Consider the following 14,810-nt stretch of genomic DNA (forward strand, 5'->3'; position numbering starts at 1 on the left):
TATTTAAGGAGTCTTATATTGTCTTAAGAAAATATTCTTATGTAGGCTTTTATTAATTGAAATAAAGACACCTGCAGAATATTGGCTGTTATTTAAACACATCAAACAGGAATCGAGAGATCCATTGCTAGTCCTGGTTTCACTAACTACCAGCTATGTGACATTTGGAAATCCATTTACACTTTAGTACCTGTTAATTGGAGACTTGTCTGGCACACACACTTTTTTAGAGATATACAGTGAACTGAGAGGCCCATAAAAAGCAGTTGTGTAGACTGCAGTCAATTGTCTTTCAGGAGTCTGGGGGGGGGGGGGAAGGGGGAAGGGGGAGGGCGCAAGCAGGGAATCCATATAAGGATTAACCCTCTCATCTAAAAGACATCTGAGGATATGGACCTAATAAGCACTTTGATTTACATATTTTCTCATAACATTTGGCTTCATCTTTGGCTGAGTCTGAATTTCTGTTGGGAGAAAAAAAAAGTGCTAAAATTAGTCTCAATTTATTCTGCTAGTCACATATGCTCTCTTTCATCTTGCTAACTTGTAATAAGTGGATGTCCTAATCTCATCATTCATATCCTTTTCTTGTTGGCAGGATTAAAAAAAAAAAAGAGAGAGAGAGAGAGAGATAATAAAAGCAGAAAGAGCAATTTGTAGAGAAGAATATAATAAAGTCCTCTGGTCCCCCCAGAAGCAACTTTTTTGTTAACACGACCATACATTGTCCCACTGAATAATGCAAAATTTGTTTGGCTGTACCCTGCAGGGCTCTCAGGCCCTGAAGCCAGGGGCAGCAGCAGTACTGAGTTGGCACAAAGTAGCAGAAATGCCATTTTTTAATTATGTGGTTCTGAGGGGAATCTATTATCCACTGCTGAGATGCTGAAATCAGACTATTTATCTCCAAGGCAGCTCTGTCTACAATCTGGAATATATATCTCTTGTCACTGCAGGAAATAGAACGAAAGGATGTTTTTATTTCTGGTGACTTGTGTTTATAAATTTATTCTTCTAAGTTTTGCCAGTGAACGGGAATAACGTCCTAACATATTGCTTGGTTCCAGTCTGCCCCCTTCTCCTTCATGAAGGGTGTTCAAGTCACCAGGCTCCTTTATCCCCCAGTTGGTATCAAACTTTCCAGGCCTCACATTGAAGAAGTCTATGCATAGCCTCCATCTCAAGTTCCAAATGCCCATTGCCAAGGTAAATAGAAACAAATCTTTAAGAAGGACCAAGCAAACCAGAGGCATCTGCCGAAGGTAATATAAACACAAATTGCTCTTTTGAATTTCAAATGAGACACTGGAAACTATTTGAAACACATCCTTTCTCTTCTTGTGTGCTATTTTCATTTAAATGTAAACTAATACTTATATCTACCAGCTTGTTCATAATAGTTCTTCATTATTTCTGACTTTTTTTCCCTTAAGGTTTTAAGGCAAATGAAAAAATTTAGTTTGTCTATCTTCCCCACTCTTCTTTTAAAAATCTGCTAAATTCATTACATTCACTACTTTGTGTGCATCAGGGCTCCAAGCAGTTCACATCTATTAACCACCAGGTACAAGCTAAGTGCTTTTAAAACAAATGCGTGCAGTTTATTTTAAATTAATGTATACTTTCTATGTTCTATAATAGCATCAGGAAATGTGATCAAAACCTGGCAGGTCAGAATGATAATAGCTGCACTGCCCTCTAGTGGAGTACTGTAGGTGTAGCATGATAGGTATAGCAAGTGAAATGCAGAGGATTTTGTTTTGTTTTGTTTGTGAGTGCACGTGTGTAGATTTTCAGATTCGAAAGAAAGTGCAATGTCACCTTCTAGGCTACTGAAGGGGGTTTATCATGAAATACAACGTTTTCAAAGACTGTTGGTTGGTTTTCTAATGCCAAAAGTATATATCACTAAGGTATTTTTCAGCTATCGTTCTGTGGCAACATGAGTAAGAGGAAAATGTGATGATCTGTACTATAGACTTCATTGCTGTAAATATTAGAATGTGAACATTCATTCCAACCACAATTTTTATCCACCCCTGGTATTCTTTTTTAAAGAAAAATATATACTTCAACAGTGTCATTCATATATGTGTGTTTATAAAATAAGTCAGACAGAAAGGAAATCATATTTAGAAAGATATGGCTATAGGTAATACGCAGTTACTTATTATTTACAAAAAGCTATTTTACTACCAGCAATGTTAGATTCATTTAGGGATTTTATTCTGAGTCTGTCAATTCAAGCCCTCTTTGAAAACTCTTACAGACCATGACCAGGAATACTTGGGAATTTTGATATACTAAATAAACAAAAAGATAAAGAGAGAGAAATAAACTTGTTGGGTAACCGGAATTTATTTTCCAGGTTCTGCGGGACTTGAATCATAATATAAATCCATAAACAGCACAGACTAACACCCCAGACATGCCTTTAATTTATGTGAATCATCCTAACTTTGTTACTTCTTACATATACCACGCTCCTCAGCTGGGTATGTGATACTTCATTCTCATCTGTTTCCATTTCCTAGACTCTGACGCAGGTAACTGTAACACTCAATTTTTTTTTTTTTCTAACTAACTGGGAAGGAGGAGTAGTCAGTTCCAGAATCAGACATAATGTGTTCAAACCCTGTACCCAGCCCAAGCGCTGCTACTTCTGGTAAGTTATATAACGATCTGAGCTTCAGTTTCCCATCTCTGAAACGCAGATAATAAAAGCACTTACTTCATAGAGTTGCCTGAAGACTAAAGGAGCTGGGTCATATATATCGATCAGCATAGTATCTGTCATCAACAGATATATCCCCTCAAAGCAGCTATTAGCCGTATAAATACTATCCAAACATCAAAGTGTGAAGCAAGATGACCACGTAATACTGCCAATTGGGACAAAGTCCCCAAAGCTACAGCAAGGGAGGGAGTGAGAGTGCAGGAAGGACTGTAGCAATTGAAGTTACCTGTGTGATTAGGAGCAGCCCTAATATCCCCTGAAATGCTCTCCGTCTTAGTTAATGAAGATAGAAAAACAGGAGGGCTGCTGAATGCCTCATTTAAAGTGCTCGAGCGGCTGGATGTCCTCTGGGAAAACCTTCTGTAACATATTAATGAATATGGAAAGAAATCCACACATAAGGCAATTGACTGTCTGATTTCTCACAACGGTTCTCTCCTTGGAGTCTTAGAACAGGCATATGGAGAGGAAAGGACCTTCTCCGTTTCTTCTAATACATCCAAAGGGAAGCAAACCCCCCAACTTATTAGTGTGTTAATGTTAAAAGACCATTTTATAGCCTGGAAAAAAAAAAAAGAGATGCTATGGCTCACATTATTGGCTCTTGCTTAACTCGTTACCTACTAAATCTTATGAAAAGAACTCAGTTCTCAGGCTACTGTGGTCCTGATCTGAGAAAAAAGGATTTCAATTTCTTTCCATTAGAGATTTCACATATGATTCTATTATTTGGTTGTGTCTTAACTGATGAAATAAAATCTGATTCAGAAACCTGATTCCATCTACTAATCCATATATATATATATATATATATATATACTATGCATCTCTCTATATAGGTATACATGTATATATATTTATACATATAAATACACACATATATAAGCTATTATATATATAAAATCATCTTCTATTTAATATATGTGTGTATATGTATGTATATATGTCACAACCTTCCGGGGGAAAATAAAGGAACTTAGTTCAAAAATATATTGAAAATATGATACAAAAATATTCAAGGCATGATAAATTTAATAAAATGTTAAAATCATAAAATTATGAGAGATAATTAGTTTTGACAACCAAATTACTACCTGGAAATAAAGTTGTATATGAATGATTCTACCAAATAACAAAACTATTTTCCCTCACCAAAATTCATAGCTAGGCAAGCTTCTTAGCTCTCAAAATATAAAAATTAAGCAGAATATCATCAACTTAAGTATTTAATATCAGGTACCTATTGAGTACCTCTACAATTGGATAATTTTGTTTTTATAATTCTAATTCAAATTTCTCCGTGTGTTTCATACGGGAACATGTAGGCACACATACACATGAACACACAGCTGAATGATTGTCAAGGCTTGATTTTTAGGCTAAAAGATACAGTGCATTGTATTAAATCTTGCCAAATATTTTGTTCTATTTTTACTCTATTTGATTCATATCTGGCAGGTATTTTTACCGTCTTTATGAAACAGGTAGACCTCAAAGATAGTGAGGGTTCAGTTCCAGACCACCACAGTAAAACGTATATATATCACAATAAAGCAAGTCACTCAAATTTTTGGCTTTCCCTGTGCGTACAAAAGTTATGTTTCACTACACTGTATTCTATTAAGTGCACAATAGCATTATATCTTAAAAAGCAATGTATGTATCTTTTTTTTTTTCCGACATTTATTCTTTTTAAATTAATTTTTATTTTCTATTTATGGCTGTGTTGGGTCCTCGTCTCTGTGCGAGGGCCCTCTCCAGTTGCGGCAGGCGGGGGCCACTCCTCATCGCTGTGCACGGGCCTCTCACTATCGCGGCCTCCCTTGTTGCGGAGCACAGGCTCCAGACGCACAGACTCAGCAGTTGTGGCTCACGGGCCTAGTTGCTCCACGGCATGTGGGATCTTCCCAGACCAGGGCTCGAACCCGTGTCCCCTGCGTTGGCAGGCAGATTCTCAACCACTGCGCCACCAGGGAAGCCCAGAAAACAATGTATGTATCTTAATTTAAACATTCTTGATTGCTAAAAAGTGCTAACCATCATCTGGGCCTTCAGCAAGTTGTAATCATTTTGCAGGTGGAGGCTCTTGCCTTGAGGTTGATGGCGGCTGACTGATCAGGGCGGTGGTTGCTAAAGGCTGGAGTAGCTGTGGCCATTTCTTAAAAGAAGACAACAGTGAAACTTGTCACATTGATTGTCTTTTTCTTTTCATGAACAATTTCCCTGTAGTATGCAATGGTGTTTGATAGCATTTTGCCCACAGAAGAACTTTTTTCAAAATTGGAGTCAATCCTCTTAAATTCTGCTGCAGTTTTATCAACTAAGTTTATGTAATATTCTAAATCCTTTATTGTCATTTCACCAATCTTCACAGCCTCTTCACCAGGAGTAGATTCCATCTCAAGAGACCACTCTCTTTGCACATCCATAAGAAGCTGTGCAAAAACTTTATCTGTTAAAATTTTATTATGAGATTGCAGCAATTCAGTCACATCTTCAGGCTACACATCTAATTCTAGTTTCTTGTTATTTCTACCACATCTGCATTTACTTCCTCCACTGAAGTCTTGACCCCTTCAGAGTAACCCATGAGAGTTGGAATCAGTTTATTCCAAACTCTTGTTAATGTTGCCATTTTGACCTACCCATGAATCAGAAATGTCTTAATGGCATCTAGAATGTTGAATCCTTTCCAGAAGGTTTTCAATTTACTTTGCCCAGATCCATCAAAGGAGCCACTATCTATGGCAGTTATAGCCTTAAATAAATTTCTTAAATAATAAGACTTGAAATTCAAAATTACTCATTGATTGATGGGCTGCAGAATGGATGTTGTGTTAGCAGGCATGAACACAACATTAATCTCGTACATCTCTATCAGGGTTCTTGTGTGACCAAGTGCATTGTCAAGGAGCAGTAATATTTTGAAAGGAATCTTTTTTACAGAACAGTAGGTCTCAAGAGTGGGCTTAAAATATTCAGCCAACCATGTTATAAACATGTACATTATCATCCAGACTTTGCTGTTCCGTTTATAGAGCACAGGCAAAGTAGATTTAGCAAAATTCTTAAGGGCCTTAGGATTTTCAAAATAGTAAATAAACATCTGCTTCAACTAAAAGTCCCCAGCTACATTAACCCCTAACAATAGTCAGCCTATCCTTTGAATCTTTGAAATGAGGCATTGACTTCTCCTCTCTAGCTATAAAAGTCCTAGATGTTATCTTCTAATATTAGGCTGTTTCATCTACATTGAAAATCTGTTGTTTAGTGTAGCCACCTTCATTAATCACCTTAGTTAGATCTTCTGGATAACTTGCTGCAACATCTATGTCATCACTGGCTGCTTCATCTTGCACTTTTATGTTATGGAGGTGACTTCTTTCCTTAAACCTCATGAATCAACCTCTGCTAGCTGCAGGTTTTTCTTCTGAAGCTTCCTCACCTCTCTCTTCACAGAAGTGAAGAGAGTTAGGGCCTTGCTCCAGATTAGGCTTTGGCTTAAGGGAATGTTGTAGCTGGTTTGATCTTCTATCCAGACCACTCAAACTTTCTCCACATCAGCAATAAGACTTGATTTCTTATCATTCCTGTGCTCACTAGAGTAGCACTTTTAATTTCCTTCAAGAATTTTCCTTTCCATTCACAACTTAGTGAACACAAGAGACCTAGCTTTCAGCCCATTTTGATTTTTGACATGCCTCCCTCACTAAGTTTAATCATTTCTAGGTTTTGATTTAAAACAAGAGACATGAGATCCTTTCTTTCTCACTTAGAGACCACTGTAGGATTGTCAATTGACCAAATGTCAGTATTGTTGTGTCTCAGGGAATAGGGAGGCCAGAGGAGAGGGAGAGGGATGGGGAACAGCCAGCCAGCAGAGTAGTCAGAACCCACGCATTTATTGATTAAGTTTGTAATCTTACGTGGGTGTGGTTGGTGGCACCCCAAAACAGTTCCAATAGTAACATCAAAGATCTTTGATGACAGTTCACCATAACAAATATAATAATAATAAACAAATTGAACCATTGTGAGAATTACCAATATTTGACACAAAGGCAAGTAATGCTGGAAAAATATCACCAATAGACTTGTTCAAAAAAAGGTTGGAACAAATCTTTAATTTGTAAAAAAAACACGATATCTGTGAAGTGCAATACAGTAAAAAGCAATAAAGCAAAGTGTTTCCTTATTCTTGTTGTGAGCCGTTGTCTATCTTCCATCCCATTAAAAGATAATTTAACAAAGGATCAAAGAAAATGTAGCCTTTCTTAAAGAGTTGCAGGTATTTTGCACTTTTAGCCCTTAAGGAAGAATTGTGACTTTCTACAAATCTGTTTCTAGTATAAATTTTTTGTGTTGGATTGAAAAATAAAAGAGCCATTTTTATAGCTCTTTACTGTTAAATGACAGGGTTCCCTCCTCCACTTAACATAAATTACCTTTTTTTTTCTTTTTGAGGATAGAATGAAAATATACAAAAGATTTTCCCACCCCTTGTTATAATTCCTGCAACCCTATTCAGCATAACCTGTTTATTCTACTTACTTTTAATTTATTAAGCAAAGATATCTTTTTCAGTACAATGATATCATCATGTAACAGAAGCAAAATGTTGCCTAAAATATGCCAAGTTTTCACAGCCTGAACAGATTCATCCAAACTTAGGATGAGACCAGCAAGGCAGCAGGTAAAAGATCTTGGTTCTAGAAAATGAAACTATGAAATCAAATTAAATCTGTCCAGTAAGGAAATATATATCCAGTGAAAGAATATATGGTGAACAATTGTTTAAATGCCATTTATAAACAAAACACAAACAAGGAAGATCCAGCAGTGTTTTACATTTATGTCTTCTAGTTTATATTTTCTTTAAAATATAGATAGACTTTCAAAAAATGATTGTGAACATGAAAAACTGGGAAGTTGTGTGGATATATAGACATATTATGAAAACTTCTGTTCTCAAATATGGTTATGTTTTTACAATCCTAATAAAAATAATAATTTCTTATTTCTTTTGGATGACTTAAAAATTGTTTTAAAGGACCATGGGCCACATCTTATTTATAAGGAAATCGAGAAAGAGGTGGGGGGAGATTTTTTCAAAACGGAAATATTGAATAACTACATTGTTATTTAAAAAGAACTAGTAAAACAAGATTTCATGGTATTTGCTACAGCCAAGACTATTTCAACCAAGTATGTGATTTTTATAGCATTATGGAAAAACTGAATAATTATTTTTAATTAAAAATCTTAATTAAATAATTTAATTTAATTTAAATGGTTATAATCAATTAATTAAAAAGGAAAAAAATACATAAAATCTTAATTAAATGTATGTATCAACACCACTCTCTATGTCTTTATTTAGAAATATGTTTATTTAATCACAAGCTCTAATTCTTTAAATTATGATTCCTAACCTAAATTGCATTTTGCCTTTGTACTTTTTGAATGGTAATTCCAAATATTATTTCCGTTAAAATTGGGCTTCCCTAGTGGCGCAGTGGTTGAGAATCTGCCTGCCAATGCAGGGCACACGGGTTCAAGCCCTGGTCTGGGAAGATTCCACATGCCGCGGAGCAACTGGGCCCGTGAGCCACAACTACTGAGCCTGCGCATCTGGAGCCTGTGCTCCGCAACAAGAGAGGCCGTGATAGTGAAAGGCCCGCGCACCGCGATGAAGAGCGGCCCCCGCTTGCCGCAACTAGAGAAAGCCCTCGCACAGAAACGAAGACTCAACACAGCCAAAAATATAAATAAATAAATAAATAAATTAATTAATTAATTAAAAAAAATTTATTCACATCAGTCAATCTACTATATATGTATGAAGAACAGTAAGAGGAAAGCAGAAGAAAACATAAGCAATATGTTGTAGGAATCTAAACATTTTCTTTTAAAAAAACATTTTCTTCAGTACAATTCTTTTGAGGGTGAGTGGTTTGTTAAGCTGACTGTGAAAAGAAGAAAAAGAAAAATTGTGGACCATTACAACATATAGAAAATTTAGAGAAGCAAAATAAAATTGTGAGTTTAAGGTCCATAAACTCCCTTAGGTTAGCTGCTACCCTGCTGCACATTCAGCCATTCAGTAATGACTGAAAATGCAATGAGAAGAGGAAACCTATCCCAAAGGTTTTACTGAAATGATTAAGTCTAGCTTTCCTAACCAAAATCCAAACAGTTTGGTAAGAGATTGACCCCAAGCAAGTATTCCCTCTTTGTCCTGCTGAATAAATAACAATTTGGGAATTTATTGAAGGTTTTTGAAATATTCAGCTGAAATCATGTAGCAAAGTACACATTGCATGAGATCATCCCTGACAAAGCTAATGCAAGTTCAGAAGAGGTTAAAATTTGAAATACAGAATATTGTATTTTGAATCTACAAAACCATATTGGGACATGTGTGGGAAACTGCCCCCTCTCTCTTTTCTGTTAATAAACTGCTTATTCTCTAAGTAAAAAAAGAAAAAAAAGTCAGACGTTCCTCCAAAATGCATTATAAATACATAATATATTGCCTAAGAGAAATTAGAGTAAATTAGAATATGAACCTATATATGTCAGTCGATAAATATGATTAAAAAGCAGACAAACTTTTCACATCGATGAACACTACTGAAGACTGGGTCAGCAGCCATGACCCAGCAGGGCACTTTTTATATCTGCTGGTACTCTGAATAAGTGGATTCAGCACCTTCGTCCAGTCTTTTATTCAACAAAAAAATCACTGAACATCTACTGTGTGTAAGCACTCCTAAAGGCATAGCAGATACAGCAATAAAAAAAGACAAAGTGTTTGCCTTCATGGATTTTATATTCTAGTGGGAAAGTTAGAAAATATGCATAGATAAATAAATATTTAGTTCCAGTTCCAACTACTGAGAAATAAAACACAACAATGAAAGAGTGACTAGTTGGTACACTAGTTGTGGAGGACTACTTTAGTGTGATTGGAAAAAATTTTCCTAAAGGGGCAAAATCTGAACTGAGATCTAATTGATGAAAAGAAGGCATCCAGTCCAAGATCCAAGGGAAAGGACTTCTTGGATATAGAAGAACCAGCAAGTTTGGAAGCGCCTAGATTGTATAGATCTGTCATCTTCAAGGTACAGAATAAAAAGAAAGGTCCAGAGTGTCACGAGCCAGGAAGATGTGGATGGATTGTATGGGATCAGGTCAGAGAGATAAGGAGGGGTCAGATCACAAAAGGCCATTACAAGGATTTGGGGTTTTGTTCAAAGTGTAATTAGAAGTCATTAGAAAGTTTTAAGCTAGGGAGTGGATATTATTTGATTGGGCTTTGATAAAAAATATCACTTGCATGTTATTTAGAGAATGAGTAGAATACGAATGATGGAAGAGGTGGGTAGGAGTGAAGCAAAGATACAATTTGGAAGGTTGTGAAATAGTTTAGTCAAGAGATGGTGGTGGTGTGGCCTCGAGTTTTATCACTGAATATGGTGAGAAGCTAGAAGCTCTCTGATATGGGATTTATATTGGAGGTAGAAATGACCTGGCTTTCTGGGAGGTTGGATGTGAGCTATAATGGAAAAGGAAAAATAATCCATCCTCCTTCATGTCCTGACTCGAGAAAATAGATAAGAGTTGTTATTTACTGAAAGAGGGAAAACAAATGAAGAAAAAATTAAAGGAAAAAAAATAAAAGTTTTGCTTTAGATATGTTAATTTTGACATGCATATTACCCATTAAAGAGTGATGTTGAACAGGCAGTTGGATAAAGAAGTCAGTGTGGACGTAAGGAGAGTTTGGGACAGAGATGAATGTATAGGAATACTGTGTATGGAGTGGACCTTTAAAGCCTTTTGACTGGATTAGATGAAGAAAGATTACCACTTGAGAGACGTTTCAGGATATAGAGTTCTCTGCTTTACGGATTTGGGCAAAAGACAAAGATTTAATAAAAAGGAGGCTGGAAAAGAGCAGTGAATGAGGAAGGAGGAACACAGTAAGAACATGATATCGATGAATCTTGAGAATGAAGCATTTCAAAGAGATTGATGCTTGCCTCTTCCAAATTTTCTGAGAAATAAGATAGGGAAAGAAAGTCAACCATTGAATTTGGCAAGATAAACTTTCATTTGAATCAGTGGAGTTCATTTTAAAAAAAAACCCAAATTGGAGTAATTCAAGAATAGGACAAAGGAGAACAGTTACAAGATATACTGACAGTATTTTGGTTGACTTTTGCTATGAAGGAGCACAGAGAAATGGGACGGCATCTAGAGGGTGGCAGTGGTCAAGAAATTTTTTTTCTCTATATACTTTTATTTGTTATATTTTCAAGAAACTGTAGACCAAATATAATCTCACTATTATAGGACATTTCACATTTATCCTATTATATTTATGTAAGTATATTTACCTATGTAAGTATATATAATACATTATTACCTCATTGCTTTAGTATTTGTGACATTGTATTATGATCATGCCTTGCCCTGTTTTAATTCCCATTAAGATTCATGTTTGTCAAGGTAAAGGAGAAACTGCACCAGCGTCTAGGTAACTGCTGACATAAAACAGGCACTAAGTTCTCGTTGAATGAGTAAATGAATACATTATTAGTAGAGTCCCAGAACAATGCATCCGCTAAAATTTAGAAACACTTTGTTTTGACTAAGTAGCATGGTACCTATGATGCCATTCTAACAACAACCCTTATTAGTCAAAAGACTCCTGAAGTGAAAAAGAAATGGCTCCACTGAGGACCAACAGTGAGTTCACTTTACAAGAAAGGATCGAGAAGGACCGTGATTACAACCTTATCCAAAGAACAGCACTGAGCTATCACCAATGTTGCTTGTATCTTCTGTCTGATGGTAGCATTAGAATTGGGACCATAACCACAAGTATGATATATATGACAGTGTCTCTTAAAGGAAGACCTTCAGTTCATTGCTCCTCTGATACTGCATTTCCAAAACCCCAAATTTCCTACACTGCCTTCACCAAGATAAATCACCTCTGATGCTCTAATTCAACAAGTTGAACAGTTCTCTTTTCTGCCTTCTCTGGGTACTTAGGAGCTTTCTCTCTCTCTCTCTCTCTCTCTCTCTCTCTCTCTGTATGTGTGTGTGTGTAATATAAAATATACATATACATGTATACACATTTATACATATATATATAAATGTATCTTCCAAAGGTACATTATACTCCTTGAAGTAACATTCCATGTATACTCCTTAATTTGTTGACTCAAATAGAGGTCTAACTCAAAGTCTATCTATTCAAATGAATGAAATATTATCATCTGAGATCTAAAGTTGAAACTTTGCTTCTTTAGAATATAATGCAAATCCTTCCAAAAGGAAGAACCACCTTGAAAATAGAAATGTATTTAAATGCATAAGTCTAGGTTGAACAAAATCTAATTTACTTTTTAAAAGGTCCTGAATTGTGTTATGAAAATTAATATCCCATGAAAATTAAAAGTTCCAAGCATCTGAATGTTCTTCACTTGTTTGTATTAATCTCTATTTTAATAGGAGGACTGGTTTGTGGTTTTACTTCCTCTTCTCAGAACAATACTCAGTTTTCACGTACTGTTTAATTCAAGATATTAAAATATATCACTGAGATTCATATTGAATCTAGGATCACAGCAAGGATCATAGCTTTTCCCTATAATGTCCAGTCATCACTGATATTTTGTCATATCTCATTATTTCTCGAGTGTAATGAATTATCCTCCAGATTTTTATCTTATCAGGAAAATTGCTGTAAGGCACAGTGCATGCATTAGTGTAGCACTTGAAGTAATTAGTTTAATACCCAATGTAAAAGAAAAAACACTGTGTAAATCCAAGTCCATTTTCTGTTTTATTTTAGCAACAACAGCCTCACCTATCTCAACCATCAATTTTAAATGGCAAATGATTTCTACTGAAATTGCATTGAAAGAATTAATTTGTATAAAATACAATTTCTACTACTTAAACTAAAAGCTAATTTTGAACTCGTAAAATTTCAGTTATTTCTATATTTCCAGTCTTTTTTTCTTGGTATATTATTCTTAATCTATATTTTGAGGTAATTTTGCAAGGGCATATTTGTAGAAAGTTTAATTGATAAAAAATAAGTAAATAAAATTTGGGGGATTCACTAAAAATAATTGGGAAAAATTATAACTTGAAATTTCCTAAATTCCACCTTTATTCATGAAGAAGTACTTTATTCCTATACGGCGACCAGCTTTGTTTAACTCTAAAGTGATTGCCTGAATGAAATTAGATTAATTTTATCTGAAGGAGGAAGAACATAAAATGACAACTAAATTTAAAGACAGTGCATCTTCACTTATATAAAAAATACTTGCTATTAGTTTTAAGATAAGGAATATCTCAATGGGACTTTAGAGACAAGGAGATGATGACAGAATCTATGCAAACATAAAGGTGTGTTGTAAATATTTTCATTTGGACATCAGTGAGATGGTTTCTAGTTTTTCAGGAGAGATAACCTCATTACATATGGCAATATATTATCCATGGTGGACACCCCCAACTATACCTCAGCTGTTCCATCGAAACCATTCAACTTGGTAAATTGAATAGGCTTGCTATTCATATCCCATGGCTCATCAATCTCAAATCCAGACTTGGCAATGAAGGTATTTTACAAAGAATACTCTCAAGAATGCTTTCCTTCTGAGTTTCCTGGGCAAAACTCTCCTTTGAACCCTTGCCTCACAGATTCTCAGCAATTATTCCTTATCTAAGTTTATCTACACCTTCCTCATGGTGTCTTCCCCTTCTTGCATTCTCTCTCTCACTGTCTTACTCTCAATTTTTCTCATCACACACACACACACACACACACATAAAGAGGCTTCAGGTAAATAAGAAAGTTCCTCACCACGGATTTCTTGGACTTATCAGTGACAGGTTTATATATATATACAAATGACTTGACATTATCAGTGGTATAATAAGTAAATTTAAAAAGCAAATTTGGACAGATTAAGAACAATTTTCAACTCGGAACTCTTCTTTTTGAGGAGTAAAACAAATACATCCTGTTACTTTGATTACTATTTTTTTTCATTCCTTCTCAATTCCCTTTTGGCAAAGCCTGCACCTTAGACCGCTTGGAATACACTTCTGTAGTTCTATTTTATGATGAAATTGATCAACAGGAGTAACTGGTCTTTTCATCCTAAATATTTAAATTTTTAAAAGGCTAATATTATATTGGTCTTCAGCAAAATCAATTTACATGCTAATATGTGAGGCTAACACCAAAATGATGGGTTCCATTTGATATGTTTCCTTGCTTCCCTGCAAAAAGACTTTTCCATCATCTTCATAATCATCATCATTATCGTCATCATCTTCCTTTAGATATGGACAGAAGTTTGCATTTTGTAGCACTTCTTAGTAGTAAATTGAATAATTTGTTTCTCAACAAATGTAGGGATAGCATCTCTTTAGTCACTGATGTTTATTCTTGTAAAACTAGTCACTAAATCCTTAATGAATTAGCATGTAAAGTCTAACTCTCTGAAATTATTAAAGAACTTACCCAATTGACTAAATTGTTATTATCTTCTACTACTGTAGTAATCAGTTGTCCTTTTTGAATTGGACAAAATAGTTTATGATAGTAATTAATGCTTGAAACTAGCTATTCCTAGAAAGACTAACCTTTAGCTCTTGTAACCTGGTGGGTCCCTGGGAGTGCTAATTAATAGCTAGTCACTACCTGCAAAACATCATTGTGTGGAGGTTTTGTTTCCTTACGTAAGAATTAAGAAAATCGGGCTTCCCTGGTGGCGCAGTGGTTAAGAATCCGCCTGCCAATGCAGGGGACGTGGGTTTGACCCCTGGCCTGGGAAGATCCCACATGCTGCGGAGCAGCTAAGCCCGTGTGCCACAACTACTGAAGCCCGTGCGCCTAGAGCCCGTGCTCTGCAATAAGAGAAGCCACCGCAATGAGAAGCCTGCGCACCGCAACGAAGAGTAGACCCCGCTTGCCGTAACTAGAGAAAGCCCACGCGCAGCAACGAAGACCCAACGCAGCCAAAAATAAAAA

Source organism: Eschrichtius robustus, chromosome 1 (genome assembly GCF_028021215.1).
Source record: "Eschrichtius robustus isolate mEscRob2 chromosome 1, mEscRob2.pri, whole genome shotgun sequence".
NCBI classification, from domain to species: Eukaryota; Metazoa; Chordata; class Mammalia; order Artiodactyla; family Eschrichtiidae; genus Eschrichtius; species Eschrichtius robustus.